The sequence below is a fragment of the Microcaecilia unicolor genome, chromosome 1, assembly GCF_901765095.1.
Source record: "Microcaecilia unicolor chromosome 1, aMicUni1.1, whole genome shotgun sequence".
NCBI lineage: Eukaryota > Metazoa > Chordata > Amphibia > Gymnophiona > Siphonopidae > Microcaecilia > Microcaecilia unicolor.
The window spans coordinates 87181041-87194079 of NC_044031.1; the positions used below are offsets into that span (position 1 = coordinate 87181041).

The 13039-nt window shown below is 47.0% G+C and overlaps 1 protein-coding gene across 4 annotated transcripts in view; it reads left to right on the forward strand.

The window, feature by feature from the left end:
• PFKP (phosphofructokinase, platelet) overlaps positions 1-13039 on the forward strand; it is a 193550-nt gene that overhangs the window by 106317 nt on the left and 74194 nt on the right. The window lies entirely within an intron of this gene.

The window sequence follows — 13039 nt, forward strand, 5'->3', positions numbered from 1 at the left end:
GGATCTTGTTACAGTGACAGGCAATGGGCCAGTGTTGACCCCAGCTCCTGAACCAATCACAACTTGGGCTCCGATGTGCTGTCTCTACAGCCCCAATGAGAATTGTTTTTAATACTGGCATCAGTAGCATAACCATGATCACTGTTACTGCTATTCAGTAGATTAGAAATGTTGTCAGTGTAGTTTCATAGAAGTACTGTGTGTGTCACATCTACAGGCATATCCATGTGTGCTGAAATCCATTTCTATTTCAGGTTTTTCCTCTTTTCTTTATGCTTGCAATCAGGTCTTTGTTATAGCTGTTAATTAAATGTAAGACTAACAAACAATTCATTGTGAAATTTTGGATTCGTCTACATAATTGCCCTTTATTGATGTCCTGTTTTTCTGTAATACCAAGGTACAATTAAAAGGGCATCATGCAAGAGGAGTTTGCTTTGTTTTATACACACTGGTAAAGCTTGGTTTAATGCATGGAATTTGATAGATATCACATAACACCTTTGCATTAGCTTCTCATTACCTAGGTAAGCTTGGTGAAAAGCAAACATAGCTAGGATAAAGTCAAATGCAGGCAGAGAAGAGTGTGAAAAAATATGGAAACATTTGAGAACCTGGCAAGGTGATCTACACAAACAGAAGCAGACATAGAATGCTGAGGAGAAAATCAAGAAAAAATAAAATCAGAAACTAGAAAAGAAAGGGGATGGAAGGTCCAGGGGCCCACTCGAGCTATCAATGCTCTTTTTTTGGGGGTAGGGATGGGGGGAATCCTCTGCTTCCGCACTGCATCTTTATGCTAGCCTTGAGCTTCAAAATGAATGAAAAACTGCTAGATTTTAGTGCAGTTTTTATAATTGGGAGCAGTTTAAATATGCTGATTTTAATGATGTGAAAATGTTATTGAATGCTGTCTTTATGGACATTTTTACTTGGATGTTTCAGCATTTTTTAAAGATTAATTCTGATAAAACTAATGTTTTATGGGTATAATCTAAGAAGGCTGAGCAGCTGCTGGGTGTTTGATGGCAGTCAACTTCAAATTTGGATTTAGTGCGGCTTCATGATTCTAATAAATTCATAAAACATGAAATACAACTTTTGGAAGTTTGGCTGGATTGCAGCCTGACCATGGAACCTCATGTTAATCATCTGGTTCAAAAGATTTTGTTTATTAGCATTTGTATAGCGCTACCAGACGCACGCAGCGCTGAACACTTGACACAGAGAGACAGTCCCTGCTCAATAGAGCTTCTCCGAGGACAAGCAGGCTGCTTGTTCTCACTGATGGGTGACGTCCACGGCAGCCCCTCCAATCGGAACACTTTCTAGCAAAGTCCTTTGCTAGTCCTTGCGCACCGCGCATGCGCGGCCGTCTTCCCGCCCGAACCGGCTCGTGCCGGCCAGTCTTCTTTTGTCCGCGCTCGGTACGGTCGTGTTTCGCCGTTCGCGCCCCAAAAAGTTGACCTCGCGCGTCGTTCATCGACTTTGTTCTTTAAAAAAAAAAAAAAAAAAAAAAAAGGTGTCGGGAGGAGGCCTTTTGGTTTTCTCCCTTCCCGTACTTCGAGTTTCTTGCCCCGGTAAGTTTTCTTTCGTCGTCGGGGTAGGCCCTATTTAGGCCTCGGTCGAAGTTTTTCTTCCCCCTATTTTTGTGGTGCCATTTTCGCCATTTCGAGTTTTGATCTCGCCGGCACGATTTTTCCGCCCATGACATCGAAGTCTTCCAGCGGCTTCAAGAAGTGCACCCAGTGCGCCCGGGTAATCTCGCTCACTGACAGGCACGCGTCGTGTCTTCAGTGTCTGGGGGCTGGGCACCGCCCTCAGGCCTGTAGTCTGTGTTCCCTCTTACAAAAGTGGATTCAGGTAGCGAGGTTAGCCCAGTGGAACATTTTGTTTTCGGGCTCTTCGTCGGCATCGGCACCGGGAGTATCGACTGCCTCGACGTCGTCGGCGCCCGGACCTTCATCCTCACCCCCGATTGCATCGAGGCATCGGCCCTCTGCATCGGGGCGACATCGGAAGGCTGCATCGGTGGTATCGAGACCTCCTCGTCTGCTGATGTCGTCGGACGGTGGTGCTTCGTCTGGAGTGCAGGTGAGGGCTGTCCATTCCCCTGCTGGTGGCGGTGAGCCTTCGGGTGGGTCTCCCCCTACCCTGAGGGCTCCTGCGGTACAGCCCCCCCGAGACCGACCCTCTTCGGCCTCGGCCCCGAGGAAGAGACGGCTGGATTCTACGTCCTCCTCGTCGGTGCCGGGAAGCTCCGGTGACGTGCTTCGTTCCAAAAAATCGAAGAAGCATCGTCACTGGTCCCCTTCCCGTGTCGGCACTGAGAGCTCTGGGTCGCCGAGGGAGTCGGCACCCAGTAAGCACTTTGGACAGCCCGGAACAGCCTCCACGCCCGGAACAGGTTCTGACATCGACTCCTGCATCGGCTTCCATGTCTTTTTCCACAGCCGCTCTGCACGAGAGCCTCCGGGCCGTTCTCCCAGAGATCCTGGGGGAGCTGTTGCGCCCTTCCCCTCCGGTACCGGGGGTGCTTGCGCCACCGGTACCGTCGAGCGAGGCGCCGCCCCATTGTCCGGGGTGAGGTCTCCGACATCGGTGCCGCTTGCGGTACCGACTGCGGTAGCCTCCCAGGAAGGCTCCCCGACTACGTCGGCGGAGGGAGCTTCGCCGGTGCGGGCGAGGGAGTCTACCTCTCGACGCTCCCACCGTGGCCGTGGTTCCACGGAGTCGAGCCGGGCACGGTTGCAGACACAGGTCCGTGAACTTGTGTCTGACACCGATGGTGAGGCCTCGTGGGAAGAGGAAGAAGACATCAGATATTTCTCTGACGAGGAGTCTGAGGGTCTTCCTTCCGATCCCACTCCCTCTCCTGAAAGACAGCTTTCTCCTCCTGAGAGCCTGTCTTTTGCTTCCTTTGTCCGGGAGATGTCTACGGCCATCCCCTTCCCGGTGGTTGTGGAGGACGAGCCCAGGGCTGAAATGTTTGAGCTCCTGGACTATCCTTCTCCACCTAAGGAAGCGTCCACAGTACCCATGCATCATGTCCTCAAAAAGACATTGCTGGCGAACTGGACCAAGCCTCTAAGTAATCCCCACATTCCCAAGAAGATCGAGTCCCAGTACCGGATCCATGGGGACCCAGAGCTGATGCGCACTCAGTTGCCTCATGACTCTGAAGTTGTGGATTTGGCCCTAAAGAAGGCCAAGAGTTCTAGAGAACATGCTTCGGCGCCCCCGGGCAAGGACTCTAGAACCTTGGACTCCTTTGGGAGGAAGGCCTACCATTCTTCTATGCTCGTGGCCAAGATTCAGTCCTACCAGCTCTACACGAGCATACACATGTGGAACAATGTGCGGCAGTTGGCGGGCTTGGTGGACAAGCTCCCCCCTGAGCAAGCCAAGCCATTTCAGGAGGTGGTCAGGCAGCTGAAGGCGTGCAGAAAATTCCTGGCCAGAGGGGTGTATGACACCTTTGATGTTGCGTCCAGGGCTGCTGCTCAAGGTGTGGTGATGCGCAGACTCTCATGGCTGCGTGCCTCCGACCTGGAGAATAGAATCCAGCAGCGGATTGCGGACTCGCCTTGCCATGCGGATAACATTTTTGGAGAAAAAGTCGAGCAGGTGGGAGAGCAGCTCCACCAGCGGGACACCGCATTCGACAAGTTCTCCCGCCGGCAGCCTTCAGCCTCTACCTCTACAGGTAGAAGATTTTTCGGGGAAGGAAGACTGTTCCCTACTCTTCTGGCAAGCGTAGGTACAATCCTCCTTCTCGACAGCCTGCGGCCCAGGCTAAGCCCCAGCGCGCGCGCTCTCGTCAGCAGCGTGCGCCTCAGCAAGGCCCCTCGGCTCCCCAGCAAAAGCAAGGGACGAGCTTTTGACTGGCTCCAGCAGAGCATAGCCGACATCCAAGTGTCAGTGCCAGGCGACCTGCCAGTCGAGGGAGGTTGAAAGCTTTTCACCAAAGGTGGCCTCTCATAACCTCCGATCAGTGGGTTCTCCAAATAGTCCAGCAAGGATACACCCTCAATTTGGCCTCAAAACCTCCAAATTGTCCACTGGGAGCTCAGTCTTACAGCTTCCAGCACAAGCAGGTACTTGCAGAGGAACTCTCTGCCCTTCTCAGCGCCAATGCGGTCGAGCCCGTGCCATCCGGGCAAGAAGGGCTGGGATTCTATTCCAGGTACTTCCTTGTGGAAAAGAAAACAGGGGGGATGCGTCCCATCCTAGACCTAAGGGCCCTGAACAAATATCTGGTCAAAGAAAAGTTCAGGATGCTTTCCCTTGGCACCCTTCTCCCCATGATTCAGGAAAACGATTGGCTATGCTCTCTGGACTTGAAGGACGCCTACACGCACATCCCGATACTGCCAGCTCACAGACAGTATCTGCGATTTCAGCTGGGCACACGTCACTTCCAGTACTGTGTGCTACCCTTTGGGCTCGCCTCTGCGCCCAGAGTGTTCACGAAGTGCTTGGCTGTAGTAGCAGCGGCACTTCGCAGACTGGGGGTACACGTGTTCCCATATCTCGACGATTGGCTGGTGAAGAACACATCCGAGGCAGGAGCCCTGCAGTCCATGCAGATGACTATTCGCCTCCTGGAGTTACTGGGGTTTGTGATAAATTACCCAAAGTCCCATCTTCTCCCAGTGCAGAAACTCCCAGAGACGAGAGCCAACAACTTGTTGTCCCTCGTCTCGCAGGTGAGAGCGTCCCAGCAGATCACAGCTCGGCAGATGTTGAGATTGCTGGGCCACATGGCTTCCACAGTTCATGTGACTCCCATGGCCCGCCTTCACATGAGATCTGCTCAATGGACCCTAGCTTCCCAGTGGTTTCAGGCTGCTGGGGATCTAGAAGACGTGATCCACCTATCCACGAGTTTTTTCGAATCCCTGTATTGGTGGACAATTTGGTCCAATTTGACTCTGGGACGTCCTTTCCAAATTCCTCAGCCACAAATAGTGCTGACCACGGATGCGTCTCTCCTGGGATGGGGAGCTCATGTCGATGGGCTTCACACCCAAGGAAGCTGGTCCCTCCAGGAACGCGATCTGCAGATCAATCTTCTGGAGTTACGAGCGATCTGGAACGCTCTGAAGGCTTTCAGAGATCGGCTGTCCCACCAAATTATCCAAATTCAGACAGACAACCAGGTTGCCATGTACTACGTCAACAAGCAGGGGGGCACCGGATCTCGCCCCCTGTGTCAGGAAGCCGTCAGCATGTGGCTCTGGGCTCGCCGTCACGGCATGGTGCTCCAAGCCACATATCTGGCAGGCGTAAACAACAGTCTGGCCGACAGGTTGAGCAGGATTATGCAACCTCACGAGTGGTCGCTCAATTCCCGTGTAGTGCGACAGATCTTCCAGGTGTGGGGCACCCCCTTGGTAGATCTCGAGCCAACCACAAAGTCCCTCAGTTCTGTTCCAGGCTTCAGGCCCACGGCAGACTGGCATCGGATGCCTTCCTCCTGGACTGGGGGGAGGGTCTGCTGTATGCTTATCCTCCCATACCTCTGGTGGGGAAGACTTTGTTGAAACTCAAGCAAGACCGAGGCACCATGATTCTGATTGCTCCTTTTTGGCCGCGTCAGATCTGGTTCCCTCTTCTTCTGGAGTTGTCCTCCGAAGAACCGTGGAGATTGGAGTGTTTTCCGACCCTCATCACACAGGACGAAGGGGCGCTTCTGCATCCCAACCTCCGGTCCCTGGCTCTCACGGCCTGGATGTTGAGAGCGTAGACTTTGCCTCTTTGGGTCTGTCAGAGGGTGTCTCCCGCATCTTGCTTGCTTCCAGGAAAGATTCCACTAAGAGGAGTTACTTCTTTCTATGGAGGAGGTTTGCCGTCTGGTGTGACAGCAAGGCCCTAGATCCTCGCTCTTGTCCTACACAGACCCTGCTTGAATACCTTCTGCACTTGTCTGAGTCTGGTCTCAAGACCAACTCTGTAAGGGTTCACCTTAGTGCAATCAGTGCATACCATTACCGTGTGGAAGGTAAGCTGATCTCGGGACAGCCTTTAGTTGTTCGCTTCATGAGAGGTTTGCTTTTGTCAAAGCCCCCTGTTAAGCCTCCTACAGTGTCATGGGATCTCAATGTCGTTCTCACCCAGCTGATGAAACCTCCTTTTGAGCCACTGGATTCCTGCCATCTGAAGTACTTGACCTGGAAGGTCATTTTCTTGGTGGCAGTTACTTCAGCTCGTAGAGTCAGTGAGCTTCAGGCCCTGGTAGCCCAGGCCCCTTACACCAAATTTCATCATAACAGAGTAGTCCTCCGCACTCACCCTAAGTTCTTGCCAAAGTTTGTGTCGGAGTTCCATCTGAACCAGTCAATTGTCTTGCCAACATTCTTTCCCCGTCCTCATTCCTGCCCTGCTGAACGTCAGCTGCACACATTGGACTGCAAGAGAGCATTGGCCTTCTATCTGGAGCGGACACAGCCCAACAGACAGTCCGCCCAATTGTTTGTTTCTTTTGATCCCAACAGGAGGGGAGTGGCTGTGGGGAAACGCACCATATCCAATTGGCTAGCAGATTGCATTTCCTTCACTTACGCCCAGGCTGGGCTGGCTCTTGAGGGTCATGTCACGGCTCATAATGTTAGAGCCATGGCAGCGTCGGTAGCCCACTTGAAGTCAGCCACTATTGAAGAGATTTGCAAAGCTGCGACGTGGTCATCTGTCCACACATTCACATCTCATTACTGCCTGCAGCAGGATACCCGACGCGACAGTCGGTTCGGGCAGTCAGTGCTTCAGAATCTGTTCGGGGTTTAGAATCCAACTCCACCCCCCTAGGCCCATGTTTGTTCTGTTCCAGGCTGCACTCTCAGTTAGTTGGTAAATTTTTTAGGTCAATCTCAGATATGTCCTCGCCGTTGCGAGGCCCAATTGACCATGGTTGTTGTTTTGAGTGAGCCTGGGGGCTAGGGATACCCCATCAGTGAGAACAAGCAGCCTGCTTGTCCTCGGAGAAAGCGAATGCTACATACCTGTAGAAGGTATTCTCCGAGGACAGCAGGCTGATTGTTCTCACATACCCGCCCGCCTCCCCTTTGGAGTTGTGTCTTCCCTTCTCTTTGTCTTGCTACATATGAGACTGGCCGGCACGAGCCGGTTCGGGCGGGAAGACGGCCGCGCATGCGCGGTGCGCATTGGCGCGCGAGGACTAGCAAAGGACTTTGCTAGAAAGTGTTCCGATTGGAGGGGCTGCCGTGGACGTCACCCATCAGTGAGAACAATCAGCCTGCTGTCCTCGGAGAATACCTTCTACAGGTATGTAGCATTCGCTTTACAATCCTGCAAAATGTATCTGCTAGGTTGATTTTGAATGACAGTAAGTTTGATACATAGTAAGTGACGGCAGATAAAGACCTGAATGGTCCATCCAGTCTACCCAACAGTCACATTCATTAGCAATTCAAAATTAAATCAACAGTGAATGTGATATTATATACTTGATCATGGTCTTTCTTTGGTGTTTCTGGGACATAGACCGTAGAAGTCCGCCTGACTCTGTCCTTATGTTCACCTACTGGAGTTGCCGTTAAAGCCCACTCCAGCTTCTCCAAATCCGTCTTGTCATTTGCGGGATACAGACTGTAAAAGTCTGTGCAGCACTGTCCTCGAGTTCCAATTTACTGAAGTTTCTGTCAAAGCTCTCTCCAGCCCACCCTAAACCGGATTGCTATATGCGGGACTCAGACCGTACAAGCCAGCCATCTCAGCACCAGCCTTAGTTGATATAGCCAGAGTTGCTATCTAAGCACCACTTGACGTGCAACACGTATACAACCCTTTAAGTTTTGTTTTTTATAACATTCATTTTCTAATTGGAGATTCTCTGTGTTCATCCTACACCTTTGATCATGCAACTCCATTTTTGCGTGAGTTACACTGGTTGCAGATTTTAATGTTTAAAATTTTATATATTAACCATTACATTTTAACCATCTCTCTGACCTCATGTGCAACTTTCTTTAAATTAGTCACCTTACTTTCTAACTCCTCTTACTCTCCTACCTATCTATATATTCCATCTTTGCTTATACCCTACACTGTCAATTAAAATGTTCTATTACATATTATGTTGACATTGTAAGTAGTATACTATATCAAAAAACTTGCTCTAACAAATAGGTATTAACCTAGGACTTCATATATATAATATATTTAAATAAAAGAAACCTCAGAAGCCTGGTACGCCTACAGTGGTGGTCTTCCCCTTAACAGGCTGTCATCATGGGCTTCAATATAACCTCTGATACCAACTGTAGTGGAAAACAACTCCCTAATAGAGAAAAAAAATTGCAGCCAAAAAAACAGAGGAATACTTCTTAGTAATAATGAAGAACTAGGTTAACACCATAACTCTAAAACAACTGAAAAAGATAGTCATCACTTGAAAACGTGCACAACAAAAATTATCACTTACCTTCTCCACCCGGGTGGTGATCCAATGTCCAGAGTGAGCTCCGATCATATTAGTTGAAGCAACATGCTATCTTCTTCACAAAAGGACACTTCTGTTTCGCTAATGCCTCAGGAGGAGATAGCTAGCAGCAATAGATATCTGTTGCTCCTAGTGCATTAAACTGCTAACACCATCTCCACAGTAAAGCATGGTGAAGGCAGCATTAATTATATGGCTGCTTTGCAGCAGCAGACAGGATTAGTTTAACACAACTGATCATTCAGCCTCCTATATGGCGATGTCCCCAAACATGACAAAATAAAAAAAGTGTGCAAAGTAATCTTTCAGTGTGCATTAAAAAATCTCCAAAGGAGAAAACATTTTTTTATTATGAAGTATTTTTACTTTCCTGCTCCAAACTGAAATATGGCAAAAATGTCACTGTTCAGATGCAGCAAGCAATATATAGCTTCAAAACTGTATATAACAAATGCATTGTTCTGTTTTTATCAATGTCCATACTTACCTTGGACATTAGAAATGCAATCTGGTCCAACAAAGTGCCCTGTTGTGGGATCCTGCATCAGGGGCTAGAATTTAGAATATGTCCTGTAATGTGCTCATAATGCCTCACATAGGATGTAATCCTTGCTAGCGTTATAGACCTGCTGAAGAGCTCACAACATACAGTGTGGTATTCCTAGGTATATATCATTACATTGATTCAAAACCAAAATCACAAATGCCTGTACCACCAATCTAAAATTCTGTTGTCTGAAAAGGTTTCATCCTACATATCTGTAAAGCTTTTCTTAACCAGTGCCTATATATGATTTTAATGGCTATTCAGGATTGACAGATGTACTCATCAGCATCAATTCTGGGTTTTATTTTGTTTTTTTCATATTTATACATGAACTGTGCTTCAGTATACACAGCTGGATTGTCTTTAATCCCTTTCTTTAGGACCATCAACTGGTATAAACTATATGATCTGCATACAGTTTACAAATGGCTGCATATAAATATTAAACAACATGGCTGACAATGCTGAGTCCTAAGTATGTCTAAGTTTAAAATGATAAATTTACCATATATTATAATCGGTACATTTTTACTGACACTGACTCTGACCACCCAAAATTGCTTCCTACTTCACGACTCTGACACCACAGCCCTGATCATAATATAAACATACATTCTCCAGAGATTGAACTTGTGATAGGAAAAGGAGTTTTGATTGCTAGCCAAGTAGAATCTAAAGATAAGTCTGCTGATTTTTCCAAAAGTGTTCTTCAAAGAGTAAGTAAAGCATTAGCTAAAGTAGTAGCTCCTCCCTTTACCTCCCCTTCCAAACCGGTATTCAACTGTATCAACGTCCTTCCCCTAGGGGACTGTGCTTCTTTCTTCACACCACCATGGTATTCTGTGGCACTATTGGCCGTAACTTTAATGAACTGCAACCACCTCTCCTTCTCTTTGGTTACTCTCGCACCACATTCCAACAAGCTCCATACCAGGAGGTCCGGAGAGCTTGTCGCCTTTGATTGCAGGGGTGTGGTATGCAGGCCCAGGCTCAAAGAAACTTTTGACCCAACAGCTCACTCCAGCTCTCCTCCAACAGGGTGTGGTCCAAGCAGGCTCTTCATTGGATCCAGTTGCTGCTCACCACTGTGTACTACAAAACAAAACTATATCAGGTCCTGCGTGGAGACAGGAGGAGCAGAAGAACATAAGAACAGCCATACTGGGTCAGACTAGTGGTCCATCTAGCCCACTATCCTGTTTCCAACAGTGGCCTATACAAGTCACAAGTACCTGGCAGAAACCCAAATATTAGCAAAACCATGCTTCCAATCCCAGGGCAAGCAGTGGCTTCCTCTGTCTGTCTCAATAGCACACTATGGACTTTTCCTCCAGGAACTTCTAACCTTTATTAAACCCATAAGAGGGTCTCTGTAGCTTGCCCCCCCCCCCCCCCCATTTATGCTTCCCTTTATCCAGAAAAACAAAGTCTACAAAGGTAAGAGGTTTGCTGCACTTCAGCTCACAAATTGCCATCTTGGATTCCTGAACCGCTTATTTTGTCACCCATTGATCCAGCTTCAACAGTAGTCTATGCATGCCACCTTCACCTGGTTATGTAAACTACCTTCATTTAATTATATTTTAGACATTGACAATTGCAAAATGAGTGTGTCTGACACATGTAGCCGTTACCTACAGTTCCTTCACATTAGTACTTTTTCCTCAAATTTCACTTCTTCGTTGTGACTGGGTTTGTTTTTCTAATTGAACAAAAGCTTAAACTCTAACATCTACATATGATTCTAAAGTTCCAGAGGAATCATAATCAGAAGTTTCCTTGAGAAAACAAGAATTTCTCCTTTCTATACCAAATGTCACTTGTTCAAACTGCACTAGGTCAAAAAAAGGAGACCAAAGAATAAGATCAAGAGAAGAAGCAATAGAGGTGAGCATTACTATTCTAACAGCAGCGGAAAACCCTCACATGCTTAATTTATGTTAATTTTATTCCTGGTACTTATTTAGTGATCATGAAAAATCTTTGACCTGTGTTATTACTCTAGACATAGCAGGTTTCTGCTAGTGTGCTTCCTTGCAGAGTTTATTAAAAGTATTTATTTTATGCTGTTTGGAACGTAGGTGCTGCTGAAATTTAATTAGCCAAGGGCTGAAAGTGTGATTCTTGCTGGCACTGAGCCTGACTGAAGCAGGGTAGGACTCTGTTGTGTGCCTTTCAGGTTGACAAGCTCTTAAGTATTTCACTGATGCTAAATTTAGGGACTTCTCTTCAACTGGGTGATGGTAAGGATAGCAGAGGCCTTGCCTCTCTCAGCATAAATTTTTATCCAGACAGATTCTTTCACTGTTCTTGCCAACTGTTAAGAATGTCAACCTTCCTGTGAATCAAGTAATAAATAGCACTCTTATTGTTGAAGGCAAAATACTTTGATGTGAAGGAATTGATATTTAAAACTGCTGAAGCAACATGTTTTGTTTATTTGAGGAAGTAAAATGGGCTCTCGCTCATTGATTCCCTTTAGTGCAACTTGCACACACATTTTAAGCCTGGAACTGATGCTTTTCCTGGTAATGGCTGTAAAAAGGATTTTAGGACTGAATCCAAATTCTGTGCATATTTTGCATGGTGCATACACAGTGGGAGCTTGTGGTGTTTAATCTGTGTGGTATTTTTATCTTTCTAGGCTTTCTCACTTATAGTTGTTGACAGGAATGTGTTTCTTTCCAGAAATGTAGGACAGGAATATATTCATATTATCATATGATTTATATACCATCAACATGACATACACTGTTGTGCAGATTAGTCGCCATAGTTTTAAAGGTTCCCTGTATGGAACAACTGAAATCATGATTTGAGCCCAGCAATGAAATTTGCCTAAAGCCACGGCATCAGGGCACTGATTCAGCATCTATTCTAACCGGTTCCTCCTCTTCATCCTTGAGGACTTTAGTTTTCACAACAGTGACCCTTCTGACCCTTGTGCCTCTAGGCTTCTTGCTCGCATTTCTTCAACTGACTTTGTTAGCCTCTACTGCCTGGCATTTCAACCTGCTCCTTTCCTGTTATTTGTATAGCCCTATCAGATGTACTGTATTATTCCTTTATCCCACATTCATATGATATCTTTTGCATTTATCCACTCTTTTCTCCAGTCGTAGCCAACACTTTTAGCAACACACAGAGTTCAATCTAATGTTCTCTTCCACATTGTTTCTTCTCTCCTTCCCTCCACCATCTCATTGACATCTATCAATAAGGCAATCTCTTCCTACAACTTTACACAATTCTCTGCTTTAAACACTCATGTCCTTTCTACCCTACACAGACATGCCATCCCCATGATTTGTTTACTTTGGTCTAGTCTCCGCTCTGCAGAGAGTGTCTGGCTCAAATTCTACTTACATGCTGATTTCTTACTTTCATGCTCACTTCTTTCTAGTTTGATATCGCACTGTCCAGACAACACTATTATATCTTTGTGACTAACAGTTTGGCCTCAAAATCCTGCTGTTTCTTTACCATGATTCCTTCTGCCTCTTCCACGATCCAAATCATGGCTGATTTCTTTCATGACAAGAGTCAGAAAATTACTTTTGAGTTCTCCACTGATTCTCCTCTCCTGCTTCAAGCACTTTCCTGAAATCAGAAGAGGAACCTGTCTGACTTCTCTCATCCTCCAAAATAACTGCCTGTCCAACTCGAACCCTACCCAGCTCCTCAGTATTATCCACAATACTGTCATCCCCACCATTTGTCATATTCTCAGTCTCGGATTCTACTGTATGCTTCCCATAGCATTTGAGCATGCCATGGTCGTACTACTTCTCAAAAACCCTTCATTAGTCACTTCATGCCCTGACATGCCAGCTGTTCTGCTTCCCTTCTCCCCTTTCTGTCCAGAGTACTCACAGACCATTTATTTATAAAGGCTTATATAAGAGACCTAGCGTAACTGATTGGGTAAAAAACTGGTTGAATGGTAGGAGACAGAGGGTGGTGGTAAATGGAGTTTGCTCTGAAGAAAAGGATGTCGTCAGTGGAGTACCGCAGGGATCGGTCCTAGGGCC